Source organism: Anoplophora glabripennis, unplaced genomic scaffold, assembly GCF_000390285.2.
Source record: "Anoplophora glabripennis isolate ALB-LARVAE unplaced genomic scaffold, Agla_2.0 scaffold131, whole genome shotgun sequence".
Lineage (NCBI taxonomy): Eukaryota > Metazoa > Arthropoda > Insecta > Coleoptera > Cerambycidae > Anoplophora > Anoplophora glabripennis.
This window is the reverse complement of record NW_019416249.1, coordinates 550,632-566,063: the sequence shown is the minus strand read 5'-3', so window position 1 is coordinate 566,063 and position 15,432 is coordinate 550,632. Positions and strand designations below refer to the sequence as shown.

General features: G+C 32.5%; 1 protein-coding gene across 1 annotated transcript in view; it reads left to right on the top strand.

Annotated features, from left to right (window-relative positions):
• LOC108904589 (protein-tyrosine sulfotransferase) overlaps window positions 1-15,432 on the top strand; it is a 464,159-nt gene that overhangs the window by 104,648 nt on the left and 344,079 nt on the right. Inside the window, exon 2 of the mRNA XM_018707207.1 lies at window positions 4,291-4,344. The gene's annotated coding sequence lies outside the window, so the exon portion shown is untranslated. The remainder of the gene's footprint in view (window positions 1-4,290; window positions 4,345-15,432) is intronic.

The window sequence follows — 15,432 nt, the reverse complement described above, 5'->3', positions numbered from 1 at the left end:
CATGGAGTCGTGTGTAAAATGTTGTCATTTTACTTGAGGACACAAATTATAGAATTGTTAATAAATATTAATCTGAAAATTAAATACAAATGATCCTAAGTGTCCGTTCTAGTGAGTGAAGTAGTTTGGTTATTGTGCCTGACCTAGTTCCGTCGTAAATGCAATATATTGACAGACTAACAGTATGGTTAAAATTGAGGTACTTTGGCATTTATTTAAATTATTCTTCTGTTCTCATGAGCATTGAAATTTATCTCACTCACTAGCGGGAACCATTGCGAATACATTGATATATAATAATATTCAATTATGTTAGTTTCTTTGATGATTTGTGTCCTCATCTGAAGCTCTGTTACACGGTAAAAATATACATACTAAATCGCCCCCTTAAGAAATTTAGAAATTCACCATAACTAGTTTAATATATGTTGGTCTTTTAAAGATATTAAGAAAAATTCTTTGTTTTCAATACACTGTATCTCACAAACGAAACGTTTTTAGACCTATGTTTATTGGAACTGTTCTTATTAAAAAATGAATCTCTATCAACTGTTAAAATTCTACCACAAAAAAAACTGACTCACCCTGTATATAGGTATAGTACGTAATAATAAGTACCAGCAAAAGTTAACAAAATAATAATTTCTTACTCATAATGAAAGTGATTGTAGAAAATAATTGAACAGTTGTGTCTCCTGCGATCAATATAGGTATACCCGTTTCAAAAACGAGGTCACACTAGCATGTTTAAAATAGTCGAAGTTTTTTGTAGGTGCTATTTTTACTAATGCTGGCGATCAACTACTTCACATTTTAGTAATCCCACTATCTGCTCCATAGCCAGAATTTTGCATCAGGAGAGCCGTATCTGGAAATGAATGAAAATAAAATAAAAAAGATTTTATTTGTTTGAAAAAGAAAAACTACTTATGGTTTGAGGTTACCTAAACTTTGTATAAATTTTCACCACCCTGTATACAGTAAGCACTTTGAAATTATGGATGTGATATTTTCAATTTGGAAAGATAGCTAAACTCCCCAGCTATTTTTCTTAATTGATCTCAGATGTATATTTTCACATTTGTACATGTCTGTAGATAGTAGTATGTACAATTAATACTTTTTTGTATAAGTTATGTCTCGTACATAGGCATACGTATATTTTGTTAGTTATAGTATATTAATATTCTACATTACTTATACCACGATATTTTTAATGCAAAAATATCAATTTAAATTCATGCAAAAATGTAAACACACATGCAGAAAATAAACAGTGCGGATTTAAATTTTTGCTCAATGAGATTCTCAATTGAATAGGAAAGTAGATCGAAACTTATGACATAAATGTAATCAAGTGTTTCACATTTTCTTCATTTATTTAATAATAAAACATTGACCATTTTATATTTATTTATCTGCTGGCAGTTCGAAAATTGGAAATATTTCTTATTTGGAGTTTTTATTCTTCCCGAAATGTTGGGAAATTTTCTAAAACTGGAAGTTATCCGGTTTCTCTTTCCTAGATTTCTATAAAATATTGTGTGTAATATTTCCAAAGTAGTATACGAGTAAAAGCAGCAATTTCCTTAATTATATCGGCAGTTAAAGAGTTTTGTGATATAAAATAAAATACATTTTTTACAGTTATAGAACAAATATGCATGTAACTTTATAAATAATTATTTCTTACTAACAAAACGTTGTCACAGTAACTATTATACAAATCTCTAAGGAAATAAACTTTTTTATGGATAGGTTTTATGGGGACAAGGAATTGTAATCTTGAACAAGTGAACCATATTAAAAATGATTCGTTATGTTCCGTGAGTGCAACCGGATATTTAAATGTCTAGGAGAAATTATTTATTTGCGTTTTACAAGTAAAATAGATATAATTACTACCTTATTTCTAATAAAAGTGAAAATTACTTCATTAATACAGATAGTGTAACAATAAATTAAATGTAGTCATACAGTGTAAAAAAAAATCACTCAATTTTACTCAATAATCACCGGGGTCTATTAGAGCTGCGACCCACAAGAAACTATTCCGAAGGTGTGAAAAATGTTTAGAAGTTGAAGGAAGACATTTTGAACATTTATTCAAATAAATTTGACAATTATAAACCTGTGACAGTTGTCATGTTGATTGTTATTTACCTGTCACGGTCAACCTAAAATGTGTGAAACAAATGGAAACACCATTTTAGGAAAAGGGAAATGTTTATTCGTAAATAAAATGAAAACGACTGGGTTTAGATATAGGGAAACTTTAACAAAGTTACACTCAATTTTAGTGCAGATTGCGAATACCTTAAAAAAATTGGGGGTTTCCATTTAATTTCGAGTTTTCCACATTTTCTGAACTTCATATTCGATCTTTTTTTTTGGCCACCTTGTATAAAAACTGGAAAATTTTTATATCAAATCCGATAAATTATATCTTCCTATACAAAATTCTCAAAAAAAATAAACCTGTGTTTCCGGGAAAACTAAATTTTGCTGCAGTCTGCATCTGTCAATTTTTGCCAAAAAATTAAAATATCTGCTCTTTCCAAAAATGCAATAATATACAAGGTGTTCCATTTAAAATAAGAAAGTTGGTATCGACTTCCGGTACAACTGCAAGTACGATGACCATAAAATTATTTTAACTTTGTAGGCCCTACAGCCCGTTTTTACACCACAATTTCAAAAAAATCCTTTGACCGCTTTCCCAGATATTCATCGCTGTATATTGCTAATGAATTATGTTTGTGGCATTATTGATGATCGGATGATGCGGTTGAGCGTATAGCTATAAACGAAGACTTTGACATTTATCACCGAGCATAAATGCCCTTGAACTAACTATGGGCTTAATTTTTTTAGAAGGATTCCATTGCTGATTTGTTAATGAATTATCATAGTAGCTATATATAGAATTTTCATAGATTTTAAATTTCTCATTGGAATAATTTGCAGTGTTCATTTTTATTAATCATTCAACACACGTGTTATTTATCAATTTTCGGTCTGTGCAAAACGTGTCGGTTGCATAATTTCCACTAAACCGGCAACGTATTTTAGCGATCAACGTCCCTGGCAGAATATCAGCTACGGTTAAAACTGCTGTTTGGAATATTGTAAAAAGCGATGAAAAGCTGGTTTAAGCGTTCAATAGGGGCTATAAAGCCGGCCGTCCCACTTTTATAATATCTGCGAGGGTCAGTTTTTATGCATGCTTTCAGTTTTTGGCGCATTTGTTTATGTGACGTCTACCTCGTTTCGTTCTGGGTGGAAAATAAAAAAAATCGAGCGTACTTTCATTTCGCGGTGATCCGAGGTTTTGCGAGTAATTATCAGTTTTTTGTTATTAAATTCGTATGCCCGATCCTGATGCAAGCGTATTGAAAGAAATTTCATTTTTGTTCGCAAGTAGCAATTAGCAGACGTTTCTCTAAACTTATTTTTATTCAGGAAATTTAGGATTATTATTAAACTATTTTTTAAGGATTTGTAAAATATTTCCGAAAAAATACATATTTTTGGGGTCTACATATTTCTTTCTTATTTATTTCTTTCCAGTCACTTGGAAATTGCTGGGAAATTCGAAAATTGATAATAGTTTCTCCGTTGCTTATGTCAATGTTCTTAAGTGCAAAATTTTTTAGTGCCTTTTCCTGCAGTTTTTGTGGTCAAAGTAGTACAAAAGTAGCAATCTACTTTATTATACCTGTAGTGAAAGATTTTTGTGAGGTAAAGCGAGATTAATTTTTTACTCTCATAGAACAAGTATGGTGTATGCTTATATAGGTATAATTATTTCTCATCAACAGAACATTATTAATTAAAATAACCAAAATGTTTTTTTTTAAATAAACCAGCTATTATATATATACCAGTTTTTGTATAGCTGTCCAAATTCTTAATTAGTAGGTATTTTGTTCACAGTAGTTAGTCACTATACACTTTTATCCATGACGGTACTAATAGGTTATTTCGGCAACAGTTAAATTATATAAGTTCTTGAAATTAATATAGGTAAATTATTTTTCTCACAGATATTTTTTCATAATAATATTTTCAACATTTTAACTACATATTTACATACAAATTTAAGTTTTGAGTGTACGGACCTTGAAAGTATCATGGAATGTCAGGAATTCTCTTCGAATTTCAAAATTAATAGAACTGGCATTTGGCATAGCTAAATAAAGAATTCCTCCTAGGTCCAACTAGGTATGCTGATATTAAATTTCAAAACCCAATGGTTGTAGAAAAATAAAATTACCTATTTTTTTGCAGGAAACCCAGTCATTTTGGTGTATGAGCAGAGATCTCTGATTTGAAGTAAAAAAGGTGAGTTCTTCAACAAAATTTTTCATTAGAATTGGGACCTTTTAAAATATGAGAAAATATTGCAACTAATTATGCAACAACAGATGAACAATGCTATTTTTTAATAATAATATAGAAGGTGTAACTAAAATATTTTACCAAATCTTAATGTCGGAGTCAACATCATAAGTCATTAAAAAAAGTTCCTATAAATATTTGCCTGAAAAAGCTTGGTTTTATGATACAGGATAAATTACAAGCAAAGTGCAAAGCAAATTACAAGCAAACTATTTCATTCAAATTTGATGTTACCTAGCTTTAATTTTTGATTGATTGGAATGTATACAGGGTGTTCCTAAATAAGTGTCGCAACGGAAAACTGTAAATTCCTCTTGAAATAAGAAACATTTTTTTCCTCTTCCATTTTTCTCTCCAGGCTTTCGTTTTCGAGATACAGGGTGTCAAAACATTAATTTTATTTAGTTTTTCGCCAATATCTTAGGAATCTTTTGAACTACAGGACTGAGCTTTTGTACACACATTACCACTATTAATAGCTACTTTTTCGCACCCTTCTCGAATTCATTGGACGTGCCAGTAGTGGAGATTTTAAGGTATCGTAAGGGTTTTTCCCCCCCTAAATTTTACGCCACTGGAAAAATTGACTTTTGATAGCAAATTATAAAGCGCCAATGAATTTTACACAATAAGAGTTCTCTTGGTTCATTGCTCTAAAGTCAACCGTTTTCAAGAAAAATGACTTTTTATGAACAAAAGCAAACATTTTTGCTAACGTTCCATGTCAATACTATCGAAAAGTTGACCGATAGAGGTGAAGCCGCAGCGGCAGAAAGAAACATGATTAGAAGATGTAATGCGTGCATTCAAGCCAACGGACGTAATTTTGAACAGTTTCTGTAAATTTTACTCGCCAAATTGATAAAAAAAAGTTAAAATCCTATCTGTTGTTAAATTTCGTTAAAATTGTTAATTATTACTACCTATTTTTTGAATTACAAAAGATTTTCGAAACGTTAGCAAAATGTTTGCTTTTGTTCATAAAAAGTCATTTTTCTTGAAAACGGTTGACTTTAGAGCAATGAACCAAGAGAACTCTTATTGTGTAAAATTCATTGGCGCTTTAGAATTTGCTGTCAAAAGTCAATTTTTCCAGTGGCGTAAAATTTAGGGGGGGAAAAACCCTTACGATACCTTAAAATCTCCACCACTGGCACGTCCAATGAATTCGAGAAGGGTGCGAAAAAGTAGCTATTAATAGTGGTAATGTGTGTACAAAAGCTCAGTCCTGTAGTTCAAACGATTCCTAAGATATTGGCGAAAAACTAAAAAAAAATTAAAGTTTTGACACCCTGTATCTCGAAAACGAAAGCACGGAGAGAAAAATGGAAGAGGAAAATAATGTTTCTTTTTTCAAGAGGAATTTACAGTTTTCCGTTGCGACACTTATTTAGGAACACCCTGTATGCATGACAGGCTTGACATAGCAACTTTTTTATTCATATTTTTTTTTGTTCCAGGCTGTTTCAAATTTAACTAGTTATGAGATAATATTGAAAACTGTCTAAAAATATTTTCTCTCTGCATGTTGATAGATTGCACCTTTTTTGTGATACATGCAAAAATATTCGATTATTTTTAGGTAGTTATTGCTAAAAATGTCAAAATATCATATTATTTTTTAGACTGAAATAGTTATTAATCAAAGAACCACGATTTCTATGAATAAAGTGGAGCATTATTTACGTAGCACATTGCAGTGAGCGACTTACCATCCTCTAGTGGAATCAGTTCACAATTGTACAATTACGACTTTAAAATTAAACGTTAAAATAAATGAGTAGGTACCTAACTGCTAAATTAATTAATTGTTAATTAAATTGGTTGCAAAAATTTATGTTTTGTTGATAATCATAAATAAGCAGGCGAATTGATTCTAACATCTATAATTTCATTCAATTTTGTCGATTAATAGTCAAAAGTATGGAAACCACTTAAAATCTCAAAGAGAAAGCATTTTTGGTATAAGTATTGTTCACGGCGTATCCGATGGTAACCTTGACCTTGAAGTCAAGGTTAAGGTTCAAGGTCATATCAAGATCAAGCCGGTTTTTTTTAATGGCGACCCTCCTTTTCGACCCCGGAAATGAAAAGAGCAGAAAAGTTCAAGGTCAAATGTTGATTTTCAGTATATTTTTTATTTTTAACTACGGTATCAGAGAGAGTGACAATATTTGAGTAGGTACTCCTTAGTGACCTTGACTAAAAAATTGTGAGTTCCTTCTATTCCATCATCGAAAATAAAAAATGACAGCTGGAATAATCACTTGACCATTACCTTAAGGTCACTTTTAAGATCGTAACATGTAATTCTACGCTCTCTTATTTCTAGCGTCGAAATAAGTGGTCGCTACTTCAGAAACCGATATGACCTTGACATGTTCTGTCACTCCCTCTGATTCCGTAGTTAAAAATGAAAAATTAAAGTAAAAATCAATATTTGACTTTGAACTGACCTTGTCCATTGACCTTGAGGTCATGGTTAATGTCATATTCGGATGCAGAATAATCTGCTCTTTCCATTTCCGGGATCGAAAAGGAAACTTGTCATTTAAAGAAATCGACTTGATCTTGATATGACCTTGAACCTTGGCCTTGATCTTAAGGTCAAGGCTACGTCTGAAAAATGCTGAGCCTTTTGTCCTCACCATTTATCCCAAAAATGGGGTTTCCATACTTTTGACTGACCCAGTATTGTATTGCAACTGCGGACTTGAAATAAAGTTGTAGTTTAATATTCGCTTGGCCTTTTATCGTTTCAAGTACGACGCCCACTGTTGCGTCGTAACTAACTTTTTTTTCAACGGAACCGGGATACGTCGAAATTTTTCCGCGTTAAGATAAATTCATGAACTTTTTTATTGCGACGCATAAGCCGCGTCGGGCTCGGATTCGGAAAGTTCGGAATAAAGAAAAGCAATAAAAGTTAGCGGGAAGGCGTCACGGCCGACCCGTACGGTTTATACTTTTTTTTCCTCCCATTATAAATTTATCCGCCCCCGCGGGGTAGGGAAGTAACGGGCCAATTTGCCAGTAATCTTCGAGTTTCACGACACTTACGGAAAATACATTTATCATATTTCGTCGGCGGATTCGATTGAAACTTCGGGTTTTACGTGGGAGCGCAAAGCCACACTCCACTCAGAGTATCACAGTTTGTTAGAAATAACATATAGGTAAGCGCATCGTACAGATGATCCTAGGGTTTTTTGGCTTCTTTTAAATTGTTAGCTTCTTCATTTGTAATGCAATGATCTCAGAAATTTTGATTGGAATGAATTTTTAAAAATACAGAATGTTTGCACAAATAAGAAGTGGATCTTTTTTGTGGAAGGGCGAAATGGGCGGTGACTATTAGACGGCTTCATTTTAGCCATCTTTCTCTATTGCACGGATTTCTATGACTTTTTTTATCGCTTACGTAACGGCCGATGAACCATGGGGACTTTCCGACCCTGTATACTCTACGCCTACAACTAAGGATCTGCTTGTATCGCTCAATATTGACTGGTAGGTTTGTTGTTTTTGATAATAATAAACTTAATATTAATATTAATAAATTATAATATAATTTAATAAATAATGTTAAATAGAAAGCGAATTATTCAAAGCCAAAACCATTTCTACTTGAATTTATATTATACTTATTATAATATCGTATTGTATTCTAGTATGAACTTGTTTGTTGACATTTTTATAAATTAAATAGAAAAGTTATTTTTACTAAGGGATCGTCCATTAATTACGTGAGGTTTTTAGGCCACTTTTTTACACCCTCCCTCCACCGGTGATACGTGGTGAGGTTGTAAGCTACGCTCCCCCCATCTAACATCGCGTGTATGATTTTTGTTAAAAAAAACTTCAATATTTTTTATACTTCGGGTGAGTGCGAGAGAGACGCAGTATACGGAGGCGGCCAAGAGCGGCAGAGAAACGTGGCGCGCGCGCCTTATTAACAATGAAAAAACAATTCTTCAGAATAAAGTATGCCGGCGTAACTCTTCGGATTTTTGTTAAGGGATATTCAAAGATTATTTAAGAATACGAGGTTTCATTTTTGGTCACCATTTGTTAATCATCATGTATATGAAATATGGAAGAGATCAGTTATAATGTTGTATTAAAACAAAAATTTTATTTGATACGGAAAAGTAACTAAAGTTAATTATTATAGAACAAAAATAAACTAAAATGAAAGTTGTTCAGAACATTTATGAAATACAGCATGTTAACTAATTGCTATAGCAGTATTCAATGAAGCAAATTATATTTGCCTTACTAGTATAGAGAGTACAAAGGAAATTTAAATATTTTTATTTCAAAATTTAGAATTTTTTTTTCGATGTTTGATGAATATTTAACGTGAAATTGTGAGAAAAATAACGGAAATACATCTTTCATCTTAATTATCATTTACTGATGTTTAAGGAGTAATAAAACTTGCTCCTTAATTTTTTATAAAACTGACGACTCGGGAAAGAAAGGAAAACGGTTCTACCGATCGATTTCAATGTTTACAGGCCTCATGGGCATGTACTGATCTAAAAAATAATCTACAAACATTGGTAGTAGTCGTAAATTTTCCAAAACAGCAGAAAAAGTAATTAATTGCACTTTTTCAGATTAATAAAATACAATTTTTAACAATAAACAATAGCAAAAGGTCCTTGAGGAGGATTGATTCAAATTTCCAAAACTCACCTTACATTCGCTGTACGATTAGTTCATGAGATATCGATGATAAAAAAAGGTGACTCTTCATTCAATAGCGGATATCTCAATTTGAAGCTGAGGAATCAGGCTAAATGACCCTGAATTTAACAGTTTTGAAAAAAATATATATAAAAGTTTCGCCTTGCATTATTTCTTTTGATTGCACCGAGAGTGATGCTCAAAAAAATTTTTCATCTCAAGATTTCAAAACTAGAATCATCAAGCTTCAAGATGCTTTTTCTATTTTCGCAATACGACTATTATTCACGAAGTCACAGCCTTTCAAAAATCACAAAAAAATTGGAAATTTTTCTGCACCTTTAATTTTTTTGCTGAGCTTTATTTAACATTGTTCATCAAACTTCCAAAGGATTGCGATTGTAAGAATAAATTGAGAATGCCGTACCAAGATATTATTTCTAGTTTTACACAAATCGAGACAAAAATGTCATTATTAACATTGTTTACATTTAAAATAAAATTTAATTTTCATTTTGCTTTACAAAAACTATTATAAACGGTTAAATTGAGAAACAGAAGAACCCGAATAGAAAAGGGGTAGAGCATCACGCTTTATCGAAGTATTACTCAAATAGTACTCAATATTACTCAAACTTGTACATGAAATTGCTTCTGCGGTTTTTCCTTCTATTTTTATCTGTACTTATGTTAGTTAAATCAAGTCCAAGTCCAAGTTTCATCAGTCTACGTCAGACATGTAATTTAAATGTTATATTTTCCATCCTATATCTTGGAAACAAAAGGAGTTTGGACATGACAAGTCTAAGTATAGGAACTGTTTATATGTCTTGAAATCTTCTGTCGTGTGGTACTACGAATTCTACCTTTTCAGTGCCACCCTGTAGAGGTTTCCGCATGGGAGCGACCCTGTTATGGCTAAGGTAACATTAAAGACATAGTTAAATACTGTTAACTTCTACCCCACTTCTGATTGTCTCGACCGATCCGTACCGTAAAGATTTCCTACTTCTTTTGTACTTCAACAAAAACGAAGAATAATCAATCTATTCCGAGAAATGAAGATATATTTCCACGCTGTTTAACCCATGGACTTTTCAAACTGATTTTTTTTGTCGCGTCGCCATTTTGTGCGATACAGAAGCATTAGTCCGGTTTTTCCTCGCATATAATTCATTCTATTTACACGATTTCGCCTTTTTATTGCATTCTGTATCCCGTGGAACGATAAATCCGGGAAGCGGTGCGGGACGCCGTGAAATTTCTGCGGTTGCAATCCCATTGCGGTAATTAATTTATTTCCTTTGTTCCCGCAAAAAACAACCCCACGTTAAATTCCACACATGTGCGCCACCTATGAACGATGGCAATTAAATCTATACAATGGATAACGAAATGTCAATGATAAATAATTTTGTTGTTATTTTGCCGTTCAACCTGTCGATATTGCACCAAATAAATTTAAAAAAATGTCCAAAAAAAAACTTGTCAAATTAAGTCAAATAATGTTGTTTGATACAAAAAATCTTGGTATGCAAAAGATATCCAACCTCATAGACTAAGAAACTTAAAATAGCGTAATTAGGTGTGAATGTTTAGAATGGTAACCGTAAATAAAATACGCCCTGTATAATTTACGCAAAAACGCTCGGGCACTTCAATTTTTAAATTCATTTGTGCTTCTTTTGACACCATTGTTTTGATTATGACGTCATTAGGTAATCTCTGGGACATCCAGTTGTTTTATTAAGTTTAAGTAGAAGAAAGTAAATTTCGAGATAAAAGGCTTCAAAGGTTGGAAAAATGAAAAAAGAAGCAGAAAAATATTTTTTATTACGACAAAATGGCATAATAAACACAACGAAAACTAATTACATAAATAAGGTGCTCGAACTGTAATCCTTCTTGCTTTTTGACAATAGGCATGCCTCTGTTGCAATTCTTGCGATACGTTTCTGATGGTGTCTGGCTGCATAGCTCTAATTTGATCTCGAACTCTTGTGTTTAACTCATCAACATCCTGTGGATTATTATTATTGTTTACTGTAATAAAAAGTATGGTAAAATTCCTTGAACTTTCCATGGTAACCTTTTGCCATGGAATGTTCAAGTTAAAATTCATGTACAATCAATTTATATTTTACAGATTTTATGTAATACTACATAAACGTTTCATGGATTTTACTTGAACGTTCCATGGCAATAGGTTACCATGGAAAGTTCAAGGAATTTTATCATACTTTTTCTTACAGTGTACACTTTCGACTTAAGATAACCCCACAAAAAGAAATCAAGGGGTGTAAGGTCAGGGAACCGAGCTGGCCATTGGATAAAACCTCTTCGACCTATCCAACGATCTGTAAATATTTCATTTAAGTAGTTACGAACATTTACGGAATAATGTGGAGTTGCTCCGTCTTGTCGATACCACAGAAGCTCATTGCTCACTCCGGAATTATTTGTTGTAACATTTGTAACATTTCTCACCTTCTTTTCCATCAATGAAAATAGGACCAATAATATTGTTTCCTATCATTCCTGTCCATACATTTACTTTCTGAGGGAACTGGGTGTGTGCTTCTATCATCCGGTGAGGATTATTAGGGTCCTAGTAGCGACAGTTCGATCTGTTGATACTGCCATTTAAACAAAATGTAGATTGATCGGAAAAAATAGTGTTAATGAACCGTGGATTTCTGTTACAGCGGTACAGCATTTCTTCGCAAAATTCTATTCTGCGGTCAGGGTCATCCTCATTTAATTCTTGAATTAGCTGAATCTTATAGGGATACCATTTATTATTTTTTTCATGTATTTTACTAAACTCATGATTATATGCCATTTGTCTCGTAGAAATATATGAATTTTCTTGAACATCAAGCAACGTACTTACATAGTTGTATAGTCTTTCCGATATGAGTTGAAGAACCAAGAGGTTGACAGTATGTACCAGGTTCGGTCGCTGACGCAGCAACTCGGCATTGAAATATTTGAAAAACTTGTTCCCATTTTTATTTCGCTATACCCATATACAGGTCTGGTCGAACTAAACGTGGAGGTGGTAGAAATGTGTACGCCCAGTTGAAGAATGCGAGCGCGGGCAAAGGAAAATAAACACAGCTGCATTGGGCCACTAGGCAATAAATCTCAGCTGTTGACAAGTGGTTGATAAATTGCCCAGCAGTGCAGTACAGCAATGCGGAATTTGGTGTGATTCAGGTAATTTTAATTTATTATAGACACCTTCTATTAATCGTTCATATTCCAATTGCGAAAGGGAGAAATAAGAGGGATATTTTGTTAATAATATTATTACAACATGGCATTTAGGAGACCTTTTGAAACGGAACAAAACGAAATTTACCATCAGTATAATAAAATTGTTTGAGGACATAAATAATTAAAATATGTTGTTGGCCAAATGAACATATAATAGAAATTTTCTACACATTATATACAAATTATTATAATTTTTTAACTTGCAGAAAACTTTTTTAGGGACGGCTATGAAAGTCATTAAATTTTATTGCCAGGCGTTTTTTTACATGTTCAACTGACTTCGGAAAAACTGTACATCCTCTATAATCGCTGACCGGCCTCTGTACTGACCTCAAACTGGATACATTTATTTACAATCTTATTCACTGTTGATTTTCTAATGCGTGCATCAAGAGATCCTTTCATTTCGTCTCTACTCGTACTTCTCAGAATCAAGATGTCAGTTAATTGTTTTTCTGTTAACTTTCCTACCATTTTTAATATCATCAAAAAAATTTGACAACTACTTTAGAATAATTTACGGACGTGTCAACATGCATGGCTACTTAGATGAATAAAATCCAAGAATTGAAAAATTTGCATTTAAAAACTTTGGAGCCTTTTATCTCGAAAATTGCATTTTGCCATTTTCAGGGATGTTTTTTCTACTTAGTTTTAATAAAACAATTGGATGTACCATTTAAAAAAATGTCATGATGACGTCACAAAGATTACCTTAACACGTCGTAATCGAAACAATGGTATCAAAAGAAGCACACATGAATTTAAAAATTGTTTGAGCGTTTTTGCGTAAATTATATGGGGTGTATTTTATTTACCGTTTTCATTCTAAATGGTCACACATTACATTTGTGTGAGTTTTTCGCATAATATAGTAGATGACAAGTCCGGTAATTTTTTATAAGGCTTTTGCAAGTCATCTACTTAATTTTAAATTCGAAGCTTCTATACAGGGTGTTTGGAAAAGTTGGTACAAAATTTAAGGGGCTGAAAGTAGAGCCAAAAATAGTTCCTATAAACATTGTTCCTCCGGAGCACCGTTACCGAGGTATGGCCCTCCAGAGGGGTCTTATCATTTGAATATTTTTTAAAATAACTCTTTCTGAATAAGATAACGGAATGAAAATTGTAGGTAACAATTATACCATAAGGGTCTTTAACTACAATAAGTTTCATCAAAATCGGTTATAAATAAGTATAGTTTTGTAACTACTCTTAACAGAAATTTTTCGAATTTTTTTTATTCCTTTGAATTATCAAGCAAATATTTTTTAATGAAATTTTGTACCAACTTTTCCAAACACCCTGTATATCCAATTAGGCAAAAAACGAACTTTGTATCTTAACTTTAAGATTCTAGAGACCAATATATGGAATAGAACAAGGGTTAAATACTTCTTCGCTCTCTCATAAAATTCCCCAGCTTTTCCACCGTAACTTGTTTACGCCAGGGGAACGAAAGTAAAGTCCCTTCGAAGAAAGGAAAGTTTCTTATTGAAACTGATGCCGAGGACCCGTTACATAGCTGCGGCTTTCAGTCCACATTCTCCGGGCCCTAGAGCAAATAATATCGGACGTTGCGAGTAAACTGCACACGCATGGAAATACCGCTGTTGTTATTAGGGCTCCGGGGCTGAGAAAGGGCGCGTGCGGGATGGGCGTATTGGGATTTACTTCATCGCGTGTTGGTGATTCTATTTCAAGGACGGATCGTGGGGAATAACTGAATCGGAATATAGAGAATATATGCGATTTTTTTTAACCATGTTCGCCATATTGGATCGAGTTTAAAGAACAAGAAACTCAATTTAAAATTTAATTTTCTATACGGTCATATTTTTTTTGTCCAGGTAATAATTTCTGCAAATTTAACATTAATCCGTGACAGAATGCTTGGACTATTGATGCAGTGCAAAGACGATGGTGGGATTGGTGTGCGGAAATTTTGCGATAACAAGGGTGGCTTGATGGCTTAGGATAATGTTAATCAAAAGTGTAAGGCAGTGGCGTAGACTTGGTAGAAGGTTCTATTTAAATAAGTTGTCTATTTTTTATACAGGGATATTCACGTATTTTGCCTTATCTGTCTAGAAAAAAAATTGTAAAACTTGAATTGTAGGAAATGTTCTTACAATTTCAGAGAAATACATAAAAAAAAGTAACGATTGGAGATACAAACCAAACTTGAGTTTTAGTTTAATGCATACCTATAGTTCTTGATTTTTTGGAATCTTCTGGAATGGAAACAGTTTAGATTGCCATGAAAACAGATAATACATATGCTATTTCGTTAATATTAAATTTACTAAACAGAACTTTCCATTTTTTATGGAGAAAAAAACCGTATATTCTGAAATGAGTTTTATTAGTTTATAAAGTTTCCTTTCCATGTAATTATTCCTACGAGGGGGGAGTCAAAGAAAGTAATCAAAGACGATCTAATAATTTATCATAGTACTGCCAATAAGATGGACAGTATTAAAGAAAACGTTTGAACATATACAGGGTGTTTCTTAATAACGTGCTAATATTTAAGGAGGTTATTCTTGGGTCCATTTTAAGAAAAAAACTTCATATGAACATATGTCCTAAAAGTCTTAACTTTTGAACTACAGGGTGCTAAAGTTTTATGAAAAAAACATTTTTTTATAACTGGTATTACCTACCCTAGATATTTTTTCAAATTTGGTACACGCCTTCTATTCATTGAGATGCATTTTATGATGTACAAACAATTTTATTATTTTATTCAGTGGCGTCTGTACAGGTTTTGTATCGAATATTTTTGAAGAAAAATATGTTACGCCACTACTTTTTCTTTTAGTAAAAATCATTTTTGAAATCCTTATTCCTTTCTGAGCAAATGTGGTGTCTTCAATTTTTTTCGTTTGACGTACGGTTTTCGCATAAAAAAATAAAATTCATTCATTTGCATCTTATTGGACCACTTACGAGAAAAAAAATTGTGTAACTTTGAACAATAATTTATTTAAGATAATAACTTTTAAACATTGAAATTATGAAATTACAGTAATCTACATAGATTTTGGAATGGTAAAA